Source organism: Crocuta crocuta, unplaced genomic scaffold, assembly GCF_008692635.1.
Source record: "Crocuta crocuta isolate KB4526 unplaced genomic scaffold, BGI_CrCroc_1.0 scaffold25, whole genome shotgun sequence".
Classification (NCBI taxonomy): domain Eukaryota; kingdom Metazoa; phylum Chordata; class Mammalia; order Carnivora; family Hyaenidae; genus Crocuta; species Crocuta crocuta.
The window spans coordinates 4,871,867-4,888,712 of record NW_027532015.1 but is presented as its reverse complement, the minus strand read 5'-3'; the positions used below and the strand labels follow the sequence as shown (position 1 = coordinate 4,888,712).

The 16,846-nt window shown below is 40.0% G+C and overlaps 1 long non-coding RNA gene across 2 annotated transcripts; it reads right to left on the bottom strand.

The window, feature by feature from the left end:
- Nucleotides 1–1,518: 1,518 nt before the first annotated feature.
- LOC144241402 (uncharacterized) lies at nt 1,519–9,059 on the bottom strand. 2 transcript variants are annotated; one of them, XR_013338063.1, is made up of 3 exons: nt 9,008–9,059; nt 8,392–8,451; nt 1,519–1,719 (listed from the first exon to the last, which is right to left on the bottom strand). It is a non-coding gene; the product is annotated as an uncharacterized LOC144241402 (long non-coding RNA). The 2 variants fall into 2 exon arrangements; XR_013338062.1 differs by having other exon boundaries at nt 8,879–9,035.
- Between the last annotated feature and the right edge of the window lie 7,787 nt (nt 9,060–16,846).

Genomic DNA, 16,846 nt, shown 5'->3' with positions numbered 1-16,846 from the left:
CGGTGTCCGTGCCATGCCAAAGCGTGTATAGGAATAGTAAGGGCACTGAGTGGGGAGTATTCACCTCTAACTCAGGTAGTGGTAGTGATGAAGGGCTTTTACAAAGGAGGTGATGCCTGAAGGAGGCACAGCAGGGAAATTATTCTAAAAAGAGGTGGGGGAGAGGGTTTGAGGGTCAGGAGGGAATGCCATGCTCTAACATTTTGTATAATAACATTGTCTTTTAACAAAGCACTTCAGAGCTCCCCTAAGCTACCTTATTTCTTCTGAGTGGTCTTGGTCTATTAGAGATCAGGGGCTTGGTCATTGGTATTTACTGAGAATGTCCCAGATGGTTGCATCTTGGTGAATAGAGCCCGACCCAAAGGTCAGGTCAGGATTTAGTATCTTGGGTCAGAAATGCATGATTTATCCCCAAAATAAAACCGGTAGTGGTATATTTAATCTGGCCTCAATTCTATGCTGAAGGAGATGATTAAAAATAGGCAAACTTCAACAGTGCCTATTAAAAGTACACAGGCTTCTTTTAGAACTCCAGCTTAGTCTGGCCCTCTTATTTATGGAACTGTGCTAATAAAAATACATTAGCAAGAGACACAATTGGGTCAAAGTCTTGATTAATTATACCTATATCCATACATATGTGTGGTTTTAAAATATTAAATGTGTACCAAATGTATACTGAATATTAAACGTATACAGGGTATTTAGGTAATATCATCCCATATAAAAGGCAAGAACATGGTCCAGAATCATACTGATGGTCATCTTTGAGCAGAGTATTACAAAAGACAGTTATTTATTTTCTGGGATATTCTGTGTGTTTGTGAAATTGTATTCGATGAAGCTACATTCGTAGACTAGAAAATTTTTTTTTCCTATAGGGAGCAAGTTGTAAAAGTAGTAAATTAAATGAAGTTCCCCTCCTGAAGGGGATGCTAGTAACCATATCTAGAAGGGTACCTTCTGTGACCAGGCTGGCCTGAAAGCCAGGTCCCAAAGACATTATAGCATCTGTTCTGTTCTATTGATTGAGTCAGCAAGAGAACCTACTGCACGCTGATACCAAGATACAAAAGATAAGTTCATCCCCTCTGGTCTAGTTAGGGAAAGAGACATGGAGACAAAAACATGCAAAGACACCTAACAGGTCTAATGAAGAACGTCTGCTCAAGTGACAAAGAGAAAGTGCTTAATTAAAATGGAAACCTTGCGAAGCTTATCCCTCATTTCCTTGGATCTGAAAGCCTTTTCTCCAGACTTCCTGCCAGACTTCACGTCCTCCGTCATCATCAGAGTTAAATGTTCTCTTGAGTGCCGTATACATTTCTGCTATGATGTCAACTCCCTGAGAGCCACATTATGTCCTATTCATATTTATATGCCCCACAATGCCTCAAACACAGTAGAAATTCAATACATATTTATGGACCAAGTGAATGACCCAGTATTGTGTGAGGCTAACCTGGAAAGCAATAATAGAAAATATTTCACTTCAGGCTCAAGCAAACTGTTTGTTTTATGAATCTGACATCTTCAGCAGTGAAAGAAAGTGGCTATGTCTGATCTCAGCAAGTATTGATTGATTGATATTGATGCCGCTTGTCTTGCCATGTGACCAGGGAAGAGATTTCTTCATAAAGTCAGTGGCCTCTGATGTTCACCACCATGTCTTCTTTCTTGATAAATTGTCTTTTCTACCAGCTAAGGTCATGTGACCTGTTGTACGGGGACGGGGTGGGGGGAAGTCACTCTTAGAAATATGGTAAGACAGAAACTTCTCTTTGATAAACCATAGTTATATAGTTTATAGAAGGATGCTACCCAGAGAACAACTACCTGTGAGAGGTTTGAGTGAATCATTATAACCTCTGTGGGAGGCTGGTTTTCGGTGTGGTGTCCAGGAACTACACAGGCAGCAGAATCATGCTACCAGTTCACAGAGCCTGACACCCCCGTCATGAGTGTTATCATTCAATTTTCGCACAGCAAGAGTGACAAGAACTAATTGTTCAGCCCCTGTTTGTGTCCTTCCAATCCCATGAAGTTGACTATTTTGCAAACTAATCTGACTGGCTGGTTTGAAGTTCCAATAATCAAGTTTCTAAGCCTGTAACCAGAGTGTGCCAGAAAGGGTGGTTCCATATGGTAGAAAGAAAAAGACATTTTAGTAAGAAGAAATCTTTCCAAAATTTTGTTTCATAAAAAACGTGGTTTCTTTTTTGGAAGAAACACTACTGCATATCACCATAAAGTATACCGTGTGTTCATGCATGTGTGCATGCATGAACACATCTTCGATGAAATACGCATTGAGCGTTGGATAGACAAGAACTTGAGTTCTAGGGACTTCCAATGAAAGGTAATGTTATATGGAACTGAAGTGATGCTGTGGTCCCTTTTGGAGAACTGAATTGATTGTTAAAATAATGCTTGAAATTTTAGTGAGGGACATGAAGAAACTTGTGGCATTGACATATACACTCACTGTGTTGAGTGTGCTGATGATTTGACAGTCATAAGAACTTAGCAAATGTTCATGCTTTAAATATGTACAGTTATTGTATGTTAATTGTACTTCATAAAACAGCATAAGACAACCAATGTAAATGCCAGTGTGCTTAATCTTGCAATTGCCTATACGTATCAACCTCCATTCACCCATCATTCCTCCGGAATCTAAGAAAGTGAAAAATAGTGGGTGAATTTTATGATGAACACAGCTAGTATCTACAGCTAGTCACCACTTGCCTGGACCTGTCTCTGGCATGGACAGAGGGAGCAAGGTGTCCCATCGCCAATAAAGTTAGGAATATGGTTATAATCCAGAATCTGGATTTAAGACTGTGACACCAGCAAATCCCTTCAACCCTTCCATCCTCGCTCATCAGTTGGGTATCTTAATACACTTGAATGTCAGATTCACCTATTTTCATCTGTTTTTCCAATACTGTCTTTCCTTGCTACTCACTACAAGTGATTCAGGCAAAACCATAGGAATGGAGCGAAGGAGAGTTTGCCGATTTCAAGTGAATTTTACCAAAGGATAACCAGGTGTGTGTAAAGAAAGACAATTTGTATTTGTGAACCCCAGGCCCATCCTTCCCAAACTGGGGAGCTGGACCTTGGAGAGCACCTTCCCACATCTGTACTTGTTGGGCCCAAGCCTGAGGGCTGAGGCAGGGATTGGAATTTATGAAGATTGGAATATAAACTGCCGGAATTGAGGACAGTGTGGGTGAGGGGAAGGCCTGGGAAACAGGCAGTTCAGAAGAGGTAGTATGTCAGCTGGTGCGTCCCCAACCATGATTCCCACGGTCATGGTGGAGACTTCCTTTTTCCCACTTACTGCCATATAGCCCAAGGCAGGTGCACACTGACGCGTGGGTGAGAAGAAAGGGAATCAGGAAAGCTGAGGGGACCAGCGCTGTGGGGTTTGTATGGGGGGGGGGGGCGGCACAGAAGACACCTGAGGAAACAGCAGCATCTTCGTATCTGTGGGAAGTGAGGTATGGGACATTAAGGTCGCCTCTGGACCCACTGAAGCTAGGTCAGAATTTCTTCAATGCTTTTAGTAGGAAAGATTAAGGACACATATAGTGTTTCTATATCCCTTCTTCTGTCTTCATTATTTCTTGCCTAAAATGTTGTTTTATTTCAAATTAAAATCAAGTTTGGACTTATTTTTTGTAGAAATGAATGTTTGGGCAACCAGCACTTAAATGTTAGGAATCACTTTAAAATTAAACAAGGATCGTATCTGCCTCTTTTAATCTCTGAAAAACAAAGCATGGTTATTAGTTATAAGTTGGAAGACCCTATTACAATTAACGCTCATCCGTACTGAATAGGCTTTAAGAAAACAGGTTTTCCTCACCTCTGTTTGATTTCATTTTTCGGCCTTAATGATTTGAGGGAGCTCCTGATCATCTTTGTTATCCAATGCACAAATGTAAATGGTAATGAGGCTTTTGTGTATGCGTGTGAAATTCAAAATCCATCCCTAGTCTATTAACTCTGTAAAGAAACTTACACTGTTGGAGTCCATAGTAGTCTGAACAAAAAGGCTTCTATTGTACAAAACCAATTTCCATGTAATCAAGTGGGGCAATAGAGTGTTTTCTCTTGAATGATATTTGTGCAGCGTTAGAGATGTCTGACCTGTGCACTGTACAGACGAGCTCTATCACTTAGCAGATATAAAGGTCAGAGGAGAGAAATGTTTCTTGAATGACTCGGCTGAAATTGCAATGCTTTATAATAGCACTGGTTTGTGGCCACCCCGCTCAATTACTATTTGTATCAGGCTAAAATCTGGTGAAGATGTGCATGATTGAACTAATTTATTTAGAAAACAGCAAGAGATTATTGTCCAATAAAAAAGTACCTCTTTGGGGTTTTAAAATAACCCTTTTCCTTAATGTACTAAAGTTTTTTTAAAGTTTAGGTTGTCAGCTAATGCCATGTTGTGTGGCTAACTCCCTCGCCTGGCGCATAGTAGGAACTCAGTAAATATGTATTAAGGAATGAATGAATGGAATCAGATTTCTCCTAAGCAACAGATGGAAAATAGTATGACTTAATCATACCATTCTACTCTGTGAGGGTTTTTTTTTTTTTTTTTTTCTTTTTTTCTAAGATGGTTATTTTCAGGGTTCATGGTGACTCAGTCGGTTAAGTGTCCGACTCTTGATTTCAGCTCAGGTCATGATCTCATAGTTTGTGAGTTCGAGCTGCAGAGCCTATTTGGGAATCCTCTCTCTCTCCCTCTCTCTCTGCCCCTTCTCTGCACACATTCTCAATCTCTCTCTCTCTCTCTCTCTCTCTATCTCTAGCTCTCTCTCAAAATAAATAAACTTAAAAAAAAATAAAATGTTCATTTCCTACAATTTTCTGGTAATGCAAAAATTAACACAATCATATAAGCCCTTTTCATTTCAACAGATGTCTGCCTACAGGGGCCCCTCCAAACCCACCCAAGTGCTTCTGCAAAACCTCCTCAGGGTCCAAACAGAAACCTGACTGTAATAAAGGCGACACACAAAAGCTTGCACAGGATTGTCCCAGGATCAAATAAAAGAGGCCCAGTGCCACATTTAAGAGGCGGCACCACACTGACATGCTGCAGGGCTCTGCCTTATAAATCGATGCTGATACAATTCGACAAGGCTGTAATCAGTTTGAGATCATGCTCTAGTATGTACTACAGCGGACACACTGCAATTTTCACTTGAGTTTTCTAGTAAAACAGACGACAAGGAGAAGTTACCCTGCAGTAGACTTGTTCATAGGCTCAAAAAAAAAAAAAAAAAGGGTAATGCATTTTGTTCATTTAGTGGCCCCCAAATTGATAGAGTTTAGTTTCTCACACTTAAGACTCCCACCTTTTCCACACACATCATATTTTATGTGGATGTGTTTATAGATATCACAGACCCCTCTCTTCCACCTACAGACAACACATTCCTCTAGAGGTAGGCATCTCCAGATGTTTTATGTCTCTGTATCCCTAAGGCCTAGAGCAGCATCCAGATATTGTTCAGAATGAAGTAATAGAAATGTGCTTTTTAGGAGTGAAAGCAAAAATGAGTCTTTCGTGTTGACTCACAACCACATTTCATGGTATCTATTTGTACTTACATCCACAAACCTGAAACTGAGCATGATTGTCTATATATGAAGCTCTTATACACAAGACCAGATGTACATGGCAAATGCCACCTATTTATGTAATCAGTCCAACTGGTACTACCGCCATTAATATGACAGGTGGTGGTGTTTTGCTGATGGGTTATGTGCTTAGGAATTTTGAAGAACCTACTTACACGGTTTTGTTTTCACTTGCCAGTTTGAGTCTTAGAATTTTTAATTTGATGGACCATTCTTTTAAGTGTCATATTATCTTGGCTGTTTTTCTGTAAATGGCCAGCAGTGAATGTATTCTACCTGGGTGAATCAGTGAAAAACCATTAATGTGATCTGATTGAGAAGATTCTTTAAATAATTATTTATTTCCTTATGTGCTTGGTTTATTTTTTTCTCTGATAAGAAAATTATAAAGTTACTGTATTGTTTTTAAGTTTGTTTATCTTGAGAAAGAGAGAGTGCGCACACCTGTGTGAGTGGGGAAGGGGCAGAGAGATGGAGACAGAATCTGAAGCAGGCTCCAGACTCTGGGCTGTCAGCATGGAGCCCGACATGGGGCTTGAACCCACGAAACTCAAGATCATGACTTGAGCTGAAGTTGGACACTCAGCCTTGCTACCCAGGCTCCCCAAGTTAACTGGATTTGTTAAAGCAAGTTCATGTTTCTTGGATGGATTTCTGAAAACTGCTAGAAGTATTTACCTGTGTTAACTTTGAGAGACTTGAAAGCTTCCTAACTGTGTCTTCAAAAGTATCATGTTGTCCCTAACCCAAATTTTCCTGGGGCCTAAGAGATTCCTAAAATTGAGAACTATTGGAATTGCCTTAACTCTTTGGTACTACTGAGGTTTATTTCCACTGGCATTAAAAGAAAAAAGAAAAAGTAAAAAAAAAAAAAAATCTCAAAGTAGAATTGTAATAACTCTTTATGTTTTTTTCTAAAGTTTATTTACTTATTATGGAAGAATGGGCTGGAGAGAGGGAGAGAGAGAATCCCAAACAGACTCTGCACCATCAGTGCAGAGCCCAACACAGGGCTCAATCTCCCAAACCGTGAGATCATGACCTAAGCTGAAATCAAGAGTCAGATGCTTAATCGACTGAGCCACTCAGGTGCCCCAGTCTTTAGGGTTTAAGTGCCAGAGATGGGATTTGCAGTCTCACGCCTAGATTCCTCCCTTTGAGAAGAGAATTGGACACTAGCAGAATTGAAATCGATGCCATAGAGAAATGAATATAGGCTGAATCCTCAATGCTATTTCTTAAACCTTAAGCACAATAATTATTTCTTAGATTATTTAATATTTGGGGGATTTGAATACAATAATAATAGTAACAGTAATGTGTATTGAGAGGTAAAAAATCAAATCCTGTATTGTGCTTTAACACACGTCAATTCATTTGATGCTCACAAACCCCCTCTACTTTGAGTGTTGTTTTATTTGCATTTTAAACAGAGTTTAGGCTTAAGGAGGGCTATGATCTACCCTGAGGCCTCTCAGCTGAGCAGGGACCCTGGGACAAGGCCCCAGAACAGCCTCACAGCCAGACCCTCACAGCAGGGTTTCCACATTGCTCTGTGCCTGGCCATTTTCAACAGGAGACACGCTGAAATTCTGCGATGCCTCGGAGATGTCTTCTAGTTTTGGAATTCTGTGTCTTTAAGCTGCAGCTGACCTATTACTTTGAAAAGTTATGATACATGGATCTCAACATATTTCTAATACAATGAAATTTTGGAAATGAGTTTAATAACTGTGGCCACATTCTGAGACATTAAATTCTCAGCCTCTTTGGGGAACTGTAGGAAATTCTATGAAATATGGTTTATAAATTTGTTTGAGGGGCACCTGGGTGACTGAGCTGGTCGAGTGTTCAGCTCTTGGTTTTGGCTCAAGTCATGACCTCAGGGTTGTGGGATCGAGCCCCATGTTGGGCTTCAGGCTGAGCGTGGACCCTGCTTGGGATTCATTCTCTCTCTCTCTCTCTCTCTCTTTCTGTGTCTCTCTCTCTCTGTCTCTCCCCTCTCTCTACCCCTCTCTCTCCCTCTTTCCCCCCGATCCCTCTCCCCTGATCATAAGTGCTCTCTCTAAAATTAAAAAAAAATAAATTTTTTGATAGATGAGAGTTTAATATACAAGTGTTAACAGATGTGCCACTCGAAACAGCAACAATAGCACCTAATATGGGGGTAGAAGCTTACAAAACTGGTAAACTAGGAGCTGACTCACTCCATTTTAAAGAATGAATGATTTATTTTATAAAAATGTCCCCATGCTTCCTATAGATGCTTAGCTGCCCTGGTGTATTTATATGTTTGATTGTAGATCACTAATCACTTGCTAAAATGGAGCAAAGAGGAAAAATTGGTAAAGGTTTGGGAGCTAATACTGATTATGAAGCAATCAGAAAGGATGATAATGCATTTTCTAAATGCAAAATGTGATCTAATGGGAAAATTTCATTCAAATCACCTAATTTTTATGCATATAATTTTGTGAAAGATACCACTGACCACCTAAGACTCATTGTTACCTGAATTCATAATGTGTTTGATTCACTCAACACCTATCTCCTGGATGTTTAAAATGTTCCAGGCACTGTGTGGAGCAGCGCCAAGCAAACCCAACCACAGTTTCTGACGTCCTAGAGGGCTCACTGTGATTTTATCAACTTGACTTTGAAATTTTATGGAGCTAGAAGATACAAAATATTAGTGAAAAATAAGTTCTTCTAAAAACTTACCCAAGCATCTCCACGTGATCATCTCTTTGCCTTTTGTAGTGTATCTTCTTAATATAGTTTCTGAAATATATTATAATGAATGATTATTACTTTCTGGATTATTTGTAAAAGATAAAGGAAAAAGCTTTTCTTAATTTGGTTCTTGGCATATTTATATGAATGTTTTGAGGCTCTAGAAATGGCAATTATCATAAATATCCCAACTGGCACATTTTATTAGCAGGAACTCACATAATGTAGATGAATCAACCTGACATGTTTTTTTTTTCTTTAGCTCTCTGGCCACTATAATAATTGGTTCTATTACAGGTGGATAGTATGATCTTAATTTCCTTTGGTAAGCTTGAGTGATTTAATCTCATCAGTGAATTGTGAGTTGAAGACAGATTTCAAATTTTAAAATCCCATCATTTTGGTGGAGATTTCCCTGTCTTAGGAGTTTAATGAAAGTAAGTAACCTATTAAAATGTCATGTACACGTACTTACTCATGTGGAAGTAGTGTTAAAACTCCAAATTGTTTACGTAAGCTATCCATAGGAGCTTGTTCTAATTCATTTCTTTTCACCATGATTACAACTTTTAGTTGAGCAAATATTGAACTTTATTAATCCCACCTGTGTATCCTGCTGGGTAATAAAATGTATTGGCACATGTATTTAAGATTCTTCAGGCTTTGAACAAAAATGTTGCCATGGGAACCTGATTTCATAGCCCATAGTCCTTTGCACAACTACACCTGCCTTACTGTAGAGGTTTCCATGGCAACATTTTTGTTCAGGGAACATAGAACTTGCACAGAATATGCCACGCGTCTCTTTTAAGTGTGTGCATCGCTAGTTGTGGTCTTACTCTAGTTAATGTGCGTATTCGAAATACCAGTGGCTCCATGGTGGGCAACAGTGTTGTTCGCGCTTCCAGTGAATAGATTCCTATTGAGTTTAGTGGTCACAATGCATTGAATTAGGAAATTAGAGCAATTTCTGGTCTCTTTTCACTGTCTCTCCACCCTCCACTCATTCGGGCCTCCCGCTAGAGTATGGTGAGGTAATCCTCCATGGCCAGCATGACCAGAATGATCATTTGTGATAATGCAGAGCTGTAAGGAAAAGATGTGTAACTAATGCCTGGCCAAGCTCGGTGGGCTATTTTTTTAAAGGGCAGCATCAATCTTGGGAGCCTCTTCTGGTACAGAATATTCTCCTAATGGTTCTTCAACTTCCTCACACATTGCTTTACTCCAGAGAAACTCATGAGCTCCGACCACAGAGTTTCATGAGAATGGGGTAAGAATTAGTTTTCATATTTTTGATCTGACATCTTTTGTCTTTATCTCTTACGGTTACTTTCAGCATATAAAAAAAAGTCGGCAACTCCTAAATTAAGGCGGCCCAAGTTCTTTCTTTGCTCGTCATTCGTGTCGTATTACATTGGTGGCTAAGGCCATGTGGGAAGAGTGCGCTATGGCCTTGCAGCAGATAATCCGGGGTTATCACTGCTATGTTATTATGGTTCTCTCAGCTGTTCTAGGCACACTCATCCATCAGGACCAGCCTCATATTGCTGCCAGGGATGCTGGCATGTTGCTGTCTCTTGGCAGGTCTCAAAACACACAGCAGTGGATTTCCAAGCAGCCTCAGCTGCTCACAGTATACAAAGGAGCTGAATGGGGGATATTATTAATGCCAATCATTCTCTGCCCACAAGGGTATCAAAGGGACTTTCAGAGACCACAGGGCTGCTTTCAGCAGAAACCCTAATCAGATCATCTTCCTTGATCAGGGAAAGGAATGTAGGAAAATGAGGTGGGTTAAAGGAATTAGAACAAGTAAATGCATTCTGAATACATTCAGGACAAATTAGCCTGGAGTGCAAATAGACATTGATTTGTCTGATTGAGTGGAAGCATAACTTAGAAGCCCGAGGTCAGGCTTCTGCCAACTTAAGGCCTTGGGAAGTTAAACAAATACAGGGGAGTGTGAAAAACACACTTATTTATAAAGCTGGAAGGGAGGAAGGAACAAATAAAGGGAGAGGGGGAGGGGAGGAGACGGGGAGGGACAGTGAATACAGGCATTGTGAAATGATAAACTCAGGGAGTCAATCTAGAGGAATACTATTGCAAGGCACGAGCACAAAAATTGTAGGTGAGTTTCATCTAGGGGAAAATACAGGAAATGTAGGGGAATGTGTACTAAATCAGGAGTAGGCAATCTTGGTCTTCCAACTTACCTATCACCTTGGATTTACCACCTCGGATGTCTCTCTGTAACATAAACAATGGGACTGGAGCTAAGTTTTTAAAACTCGGTATTCTGTGAGTGTGCATGTAAACACAGTGGAGAAGGCTCATGGGAAACGTTTTTGTCCCCTGAACAACTACATCAACTACACCAACTTTCTTTTGCTGAACATTGTGATGAAATTTCACTTAAAGAAAATGCTTCCTGGATTATAAAAAGTTTTAGAACTATTTTGAGACTGCTGATTTCCTAAATCCTGCCAGCACTGATGTTCCATCCAATGTCCCATTGTCTACTAAGCTAATAAAAAAATGGATTTTAACCATTGTTTAATATAGGTATGAGAGTTTTGAGCTCATGGCCATGCACAATCAGTATTTCTTGACTTGAACTGAATTAAATTTCATTCATTCTGAGAACAGACCATGCAGATCCTTTTCCTAAAATGACAAAGAATATTTTGATCAATGGGAAGGCCCATAGCACAAAACAAACCACAGCCCTATCTTTGCAAAAACAAACAAACAAAAATGGGGCTTGGCCCAGCAATAGCACTGCTAGGAATTTACCCAAGGGATACAGAAATGCTGATGCATAGGAGCACATGTACCCCAATGTTCATAGCAGCACTCTCCACAATAGCTAAAACATGGAAAGAGCCTAAGTGTCCATCAACAGATGAATGGATCAAGAAGATGTGGTTTATCTATACCATGGAATACTACATGGCAATGAGAAACAATGAAATCTGGCCATGTGTAGCAACATGGATGGACCTTGAGGGTGTTATGCTGAGCGAAATAAGTCAGGCAGAGAAGGACAAATATCATATGTTTGCACGTATAGGAGGATTAGGAGGAACTTGACGGAGGAACAAGGGGGAGAAGAAGGGCAGAAATAGTGGGGGAAAGGGAGAGAAGCAAACCATGAGAGACTCTTGAATGCTGACAAAAACTGAGGACTGATGGATGTGGGGGGAGGGGGGGATGGGCATGGAGGAGGACACTTGTGGGGATGAGCACTGAGTGTTATGTGGAAACTAATTTGACAATAAACTATTAAAAAAAATAAAAATAAAAAAAATAAATTAAAAAAAAAAATGGGGCTTGGCCACACCTGGGAGATGTTGTGCCTTGACCACTGGACTCTAAATTCAAGGGAAGCGGAAAACATTGGAGTCCGTGGAAGCCGAAGAAAGCAAGCTACCCTAACCACGGTGTGAATACACAAAAGAAGAGGGGACCAGCCAGGTATGCCAGAGGAGCACAAGTTGAACCACAGAGTCCCGCACCTTTTGAACATGAAGATTGAGGCAGCTGTGGTCAAGGTTTGAAACCTGTGAAGAGTAGGAATATGATGAACACAGATTTGTTCATCCGATCCTGGATTGTTATTACAAGGGAACCAAGTTTCTTTACAACTTTAGAGAGGTTAGTTTAGGCCAAAGGGAAGTACTGCTGCAGAGAGAAAGGAGTTTCCTCATGGGATTCATTACCCTCAGAGTCCAAATAAACTGGACATGAAAACTTAAACCCAATAGAATGACGTAATAGCTTGAGCATCTAAGCCCTTGACTTCAGCAGTCTTCAGTGTGTGGTCTGGGCAAGTGTCCCTGAGAAGGGGAGGGGTAATGTGTGGCTCTCAGGTGCTACCCTCTGAACAGAGTGCTATGCTGCTAAAATAGACCAGTGGTGGTCAGCTCATTCTCAAAGAATGGACATAATGTATGGCATAATCTCCATTTCTGCATCTCACCTCTCAATTCTACATAAGAGGGAAAGAGGCAAATTCTCCCATAATTGTTTCTCTGAATTTGTGCTTATTTTTGCTAAAATCCAGTCATGATAATTTGCTTCCAAAGTATATGGGTGTACCCCTACACATATATACACAGATGTATGTGGTCATGTAATGTGTGTGCATACATAATAACCATTAAGGCAACATTTTCTAGTGGTCTGGCAAGAGCCCTGTCATTTCCAAATGTTCTTCAGGTAGATGGGAATGGAGATGGCAATGCTTCAGGTAAAGGCAGCCTTATGAATGAATGTTCAGAGGTGTGAGACTGCCTTCGAGGCTCTCTTTCTAAGAAGCAGCAAGAGGACACTTGGGTGGCTCAGCTAAATGTCAGACTCTTGGGGCACCTGGGTGGTTTAGTTGGTTAAGCGTCCGACTTTTGCTTGGGTCATGATCTCGCAGTTCGTGGGTTCGAGCCCCGCGTCGGGCTCTGTGCTGACTGCCAGCTCAGAGCCTGGAGCCTGTTTCAGAGTCTGTATCTCCCTCTCTCTCTGACCCTCCCCTGCTCACACTCTCTCTCTCTCCTAGAAATAAATAAAAATTAAAAAAATAAAATAAAATAAATAAATGTCAGACTCTTGATTTTGGCTCAGGTCATGATTTCATGGTCATAAGATTGAGCTGAGAATCTGGCTCTGTGCTAGGTGTGGAGCCTTCTTGGGATTCTCTCTCTCCCTCTTCCTCTCCCCTGCTCATTCTTTCTCTAAATAAACAAACACACACACAAATGTGGAGCAGCATATGGTTCTCTCTGGGCAAGCTAGAACTTTGAGGGACATGGGCTGTGCCAGGAAAGAGAGATGGAGCGTAATAAGGTTGGTGGTGCACACAGATGCCAGATAATGGGGAGCCTTGGTTGCACTGATAAATTGGGTTCATTATTTCACAGGTAATGAGACCCTATTGAAGAGGTTCCAATAGGAGATCAGTGTTGCCTCTGAGAAGGTAGTGTCTGGAAGTTGTATGCAAAGTGGGTTGCTTGCAAGAGGGAAGTCAAGAGATCTGCTGATTTGGAGGTGATTTGTTCCTACAGGAGAGGAGAGAAGAAAAAAAAAAAAACGCAACCCACCCCCACCCCTGCTCCTGAATTACCACAGTAGCAATAGGGATGGAGAGAAAGGATACTAGAGTGCGCAGAGTCTCTTTGTATTCTAGTCAGTTCCAATATGTTCTTTCCCTTTACACTTCTGTCTCATTAGGTGAAGGAGGATGTTATGAAAGACGGGGCAGCTTGGGGCATTTTGATTTGTTTGCCACCTGCTTTCATTTGTTCCCCTTCGACTACTTGTTACATTTCATTTGAGTCTTCTAGATAAGTAGAAAGAAAGAAAGAAGAAACTATTCTAGTTCCTTAAAAGGAAAGTAACAGGTTATGAATGAGCTGAGTTTATTATTTTTTCAGTAAGCCAGGATTTTCTGTAATGAATTTTGTCAGGGAGATCTAATTAAACCATAATAGCAGTCTCTGAGAATAGAAACAGGAAGCATGCTAAGTAGGTTCTTGCTAGGCAGTTGCTGTTGTTTTTTTTTTTTTTCTCCAGTCTTACCTCTCCTAACCTTTACAGTGCGCTTTTCTTCAAGTCTACAGTCTACCTACGAGGGAATTATCCAGTTACAAACTTATATACATCTTACAAATAGGAAAACTTAACCCTCTGGCACATGTAACAGGAAGAGAGGTTCCTGTAGAAATGTTGTAAATTCCCTTTTCTGTTCTGCTGGGAGGATAAAGTTAGAGGGTCTAGGTCGGACTGAACTACGTCCTCTTTAAGTAAACAACTAGAAGTCACAAAAGAAGCTGAGTTTGAATGCAAACTCATCTGATCTTAAAATAAAATAAGATCTTGAATATGGAATAAATACATTGAATGCTTCAAATCTCATGAAAAGGCAGGTTAAGTGCTCAAGCTTTACATTTTCTCCCTGTATGTGCAACTACCACGCTTGTTAATTGGTAAGTTTTAGTGGTAAATTTGGGCCCGTGTGAATGATGAGGAGCAAAAATAGGAGATTTTCACCCCAGTCCTGCTCAAGCTATTAGCATTGCCTTTGCTCTTGTCTCCCCTTTTCCTTCCAACATAACATCTTACAGCTTAAGATGAAAAGACTTATTGGATTCTCTGTTGTCAATTGGACAAGCCCTCTCTGGGGTCTTTTCTGTCAAGATGCTCAGATTCCATTTGAATTTAAAACAGACCTGTAGGCTTAGGAAACGTGGCAGCCATGTGTTCAGGGAAACAGAGAAAAGAGTTATATTAAAAATATTTTATAAGGTCTTCATTCCCAAAGCTGGTTGAGGGGAAACTTGGCGGATGGTTCAGAGTGTTTGTGACCAGCTGACTACATACGAGTGATCTGGATAGGAAGGGTAATCACTTATGACAGCAGTTATTGAATTCACACAGTGAAAATTTTCGGCCAATTTTTTTTTTAATAGTCCAAAACCTTTAAGGGATCAGTGATATTTGGGCTATTGGAGCAAGACCCTTTCTTTTTGTAGGACATTTGGTAGAACAGATGTCCTTCTTTATATCAAAGAACTATGAATCTCATCGTTACTAAAATCTAAATTCTCATACCACATTTTTTTTTCAAGAAAGAATATTCTCTTCATATTCCCCCTTACTTTCATGGAAGCTTAATTGTCTAATTAGTGTCCTAGTACCAGAATATTTTAAGTTGAACTGTGTGATATTGTAGAAAATGCAAGGAGACAGAAAAATAGTCCTGTCAAGAAGAGAAGGAGAATGTGATACATGAGATAAAAGCCATAATTGCTGATAAATGACTGTGGGACTTGTAAAAATAATTTAATGGAAAAGTAAATTTAATTTTATCATAACATTTTTCTCCCTTTCTTAAGAGAGTTCTATTTTTTAAATGTAATGCTTACCAAATTGTCTTTTAAGATATTAGGGATAGGAGTGAGTGTTCATATTTAATTTTACTCGTATTATTATCTAAGCTGATACTTGTCTCCTTCATTGACAGAGCCATAAAGAAGATGTGAATTTCCTTGTCTTTTTATGTGTACTTAGCTCCGATTGATTTTACTGACAGAGTGCATTTAGGAGAAGTCCCCCAATATTCCACAACATAAAACTGTCCCGGCAATCTGTCTCATCACCTGATCGCAGACCCCATTCATCTCTAATCTTTCCATTCTACCATGCCTTGCGAGTCTCCCTTGGGCCTCCTGTCTTTACTCTCCGGAGGTCTGGAGTTAAGTCGCCGCCCATTCCAAACCAAAATCACTCCACTTCCTAGTCACTTGAATGACTGTGCCTTTGTGTTTAGTCGCCTGTGTAATGAATACTTTTCACTGCCTAATTGCTTTATCACATCAATATCTGTTGCTTCTTTCTCTGGGCTGTCAGCTCCTATGGCCAGGAATACTGTCCTGTACCACTTTTGTGTTGCAGCATACACTTATAGCACACACTTAGCCCTTAGAATAAACGACAACTTCCAAATCCTCTGTGAAAGACTTTCTCCCAAAAGAAAACATGATAATAACGTAGTGAGTTAGTTTCTAATCTCAATTGATTGGATAATTTTTATTCTTAAATAATGTTCTTAAATAATGTTCTCTCAAATTTTTGCATTAAGATGTCCTTTTTAGACATAAAGCACTAATGATTTCAAATAATAAGGTTGTCGTTTTTAATAATTCTTTACAAATGTCATCTCAGTGCCACTTCCCCCTATTCTGTAAAAGTGAAACCCTTCAAAAGGTGGTGGGCAGTAGAGAGGGCACTTGCTGGGATGAGCACTGGGTGTTATAGGTAAGCGATGAATCACTAAATTCTATTCCTGAAACTAATATTACTAATATTAGCAATTTTAACTAACTAAAGTTTAAATAAAAACTTGAAACATAGAAAAGAAAAAAGAGAGGAAGAAAGGGAGCAAGGAGGGAGGGAGGGAGGGAGGGAGGGAGGAAGGAAGGAAGGAAGGAAGGAAGGAAGGAAGGAAGGAAGGAAGGAAGGAAGGAAAGAAATCTTAACACCTGGTAACCACCATTAGGCGATCCTGTCCATCAGGCTTGGCACACTTTCCCTCATGGGAGCTCCTGTAACTGTATGACCACCAGCCCCTCGGCCTTGACTCTGCCACCCTCGATCCTTTTATATATACTTCCTGTATCTACAGCTAATTTAAAGAAAACCTCATTAATGCTTATCTCTTCATCATCATGGCACCTAGCCATGATTATCATATTTTCAGCAAACCTCAAGAATATACTTGTCGTATAATGCAGTATTCAGATTTATTAAAAATTGGGAAAGCTAAAAGAAGTCATGGACTTTGGTGGATTAATTTGTATTAAGCAGATTAAGATTACACCTTTCAGATGGGAAATACAGCAAAATTTATGGTAAACTCACTAATGTACACATTAGACTGTGACTCATG